The following is a 2683-nucleotide window of genomic DNA, read 5'->3' on the forward strand; positions in this document are numbered from 1 at the left end:
ATAAATTGAAGGTTCAGCAGAGCATAGATAGAGACTCCTATAAAAAAAGTTTTATTAACAAAATGGGCTCACAATATAAAATACAGACAAATGGGTTCATTTTACTAGTTTTGGGGGGGGGATCGTCTGTCTTATCAGATGCAACACAGTTGACAAGCAAGTAAAACAAAGTCACTGATTCCCCACCCGAGGCCTGTGACACGATGAAAAACCAACACTGGCCACCAGAGACAAGTCAGTCATCTTTCCCCCTCCCCTCCCCACCACTAATCTCTTAGAAATTGCTTATGTCACTCTTATGCCACTCAGCTCGCTGTCTTACCATCCTGGCTACCCCAGAGAGCCGGGCTTGGGAAGAAAATGAGTCTAAAGCTTCAATAAAGCAAAATCTCTTGCCCGAGACAGCGCTATAGGTTCAGACCAGCAGGTGCGGCCCTCTCTCCTGACATGGCCCCTCAGAGCCTTTTCCTTTAGGTCAGACGCCACCACAAAGGCCTGGCTGACCTTGTGTGCCCTCCCTCACTTGGCTTGTGCTGGGCAGGCAGAGTGGGAAGGGCGGTGGGATCTCAGGGAAGCAGACATGGCTCACGTGTTCCATTCAGAACTTCCGGAGGAATTTGAGGCCAGTCCTACCCTAAGTATCTTGTCATTGTCACAAATGATGTCAATCGGACGAGGGTCTCGGCTGCTTGGAGCAAGACGATGGCCCTGGGTTGTGTCTTCCACTTTGATGTCACTGAAGCCGTGCTTCTCCAGGGTCTGCACAAACTGCTCCACTGGGATGGGGCCGCTCAGCAAGCGCTTCAGAACCTTGCAGTCGGGATGTCATCGCTCACCGGCTTTCTCTTCCTACCACTCGCGGGCTGGGCCGGCTTGGGCAGGGACTGAAGGGACCTTTTTGTTATCTTTAGTGTGCAGGACGGCCGAAACGGTTGCCAAGGAAATGCCAGGCTTAATCTCCATGGGCACCAGTGAATCTGCTTGCTCCGGCATGATTTCCATCTTCTCCAAGCTACGCTTGACGGGCAGGGCGGCCAGTAGGACGTGGGCGGAGGCTGGCAATTGATCATCAGGTCCATCCTGTGGGCCTGCGCATGCGGCGGCTGCGTGTACTGCTCAGGGCAGACCACGTGCAGGGGCTGCACTTCTTTGAGCAGCTTTGACACTTGGATGAAATTCAGCCGGGTGTCAATGGGGCAGTACATGCATTTCATGGCCAAGGGCTGGTAGGGAGCCAGTGCCTCCGGGTATGAGAAGTCGGGTTCTATGAATATGACAGTGTTGAGACTAGACTTCCCCCAGAGCTCCATGAAATGGACCATGTCCCCAAACCGGAGGGAAGGGTGCCCTGTGAACACCCCGCACGGCTGTCTGAAATCGTTGCTGAAGTCACCGTGGATGCTGGGGTAGTGCTTCAGCTTGTTGGTCTCAATGAGCTCTGCATGAGGAAAAGGTGGTTCTGGGAGATACACCTTGGTCTGCTTGTTGTGACAAAGCCACTCAGCAACGACCTGGGAAAACTCGAGGGAGCTGAAGTGGAAAGAGATGCTGGAGAGGCCGGTTGAGTCAACGTACTGGTAAATGCACTCCAGGAGGTCATAGATCACCCCCAGTGAGTAGCAGGGGACCAACACGTTTGCTCTGTTCAGGACAGTCAGCATCAGGTTGCTGAAGAACTCTCCCACCATGCCCTCCAGGTTGGCGGTGGGAATCTGGGAGAGGCCTGTCAGGACGAGAACTTTGCTGTTTTTGAGAGATGCCTGATCCATGGGCTATGGATGTGTGGTAAGCAAAGAGGATCCCAAGACATAAGATACCTTCTCATAATGGGACTGAATAATCCAGTTGGAGCTTCCAAGCGAAGAGTCAGAGCTGAGTGGTGTCACCTGGACTGCACCAAACAGCTCAATTTTCTGAGGATATTTCACCAGCTGGCTTTTACTCAGGGCAGAGCTCACCTCCTGCATCTTCTCCAGGTTGGTACTTCCACTGTGTCCTTGAGAAGAGAGGGCAGCAGCCTCTTCCACAAGGAGGCAGATTGCGCCTTGGGCACTCTTTCAGTGAAGTTCACCAACTCTTCCATGAGAAGTCAGCTGATCTGAACGGTGGGCTCTGTGGTGTACACCGTGCTGTGATCCCGGTGTGCTCCGTGATGTAGGGCAGCACCATCATGCAGTGGTAGTTGGAGATGAGGGTTACGTCTACCTTAGACAGATCTATTAGCTCCGTCTCAGGCACAGAACCCACAAATACGTGGCCTGAGCACTCCTTCAGCTCTTTGTCCAAGAAAACATTTCCATCCTTTGGGGACCAGCCGGGATGATTAGACAGCCTGGGACTTTGAACAAGTGGCAAAGGAAGAAAATTGAGGGTGGGATTCATGTCCAGTCCACAGTCCAACATAATGGTGGTTGATTTGAATTTAAGCACATTGAATGGTAAGGTTGGGTGCCCGCACAGGCAATACAGTTTCATTTTGGACTTTTGGTTGTTCAACACCAGTCACTGGACTCCTCAAACCCCCAAATGCTTATTTTTTTTAAATCAAAAGTCTAGTAGCCTATCTTAGGAGAAACTTTCTTATTTTAGAGGGATATTTATCTCAGAGGAGCAAATACTCAAGATTATTACATTTGCCTCTAAATGTGATGTCTAGTGGAAGAGGGAATTATTTTATTCACCA

General features: G+C 50.8%; 1 pseudogene across 1 annotated transcript; it reads right to left on the reverse strand.

The window, feature by feature from the left end:
- Positions 1–585: 585 nt before the first annotated feature.
- Positions 586–2475, reverse strand: LOC308515331 (integrator complex subunit 9-like; annotated as a pseudogene). Its single transcript has one exon. The product of its transcript is annotated as an integrator complex subunit 9-like (transcript).
- Between the last annotated feature and the right edge of the window lie 208 nt (positions 2476–2683).

Source organism: Myotis nattereri (assembly GCF_964212035.1).
Source record: "Myotis nattereri genome assembly, chromosome: 3".
Lineage (NCBI taxonomy): Eukaryota > Metazoa > Chordata > Mammalia > Chiroptera > Vespertilionidae > Myotis > Myotis nattereri.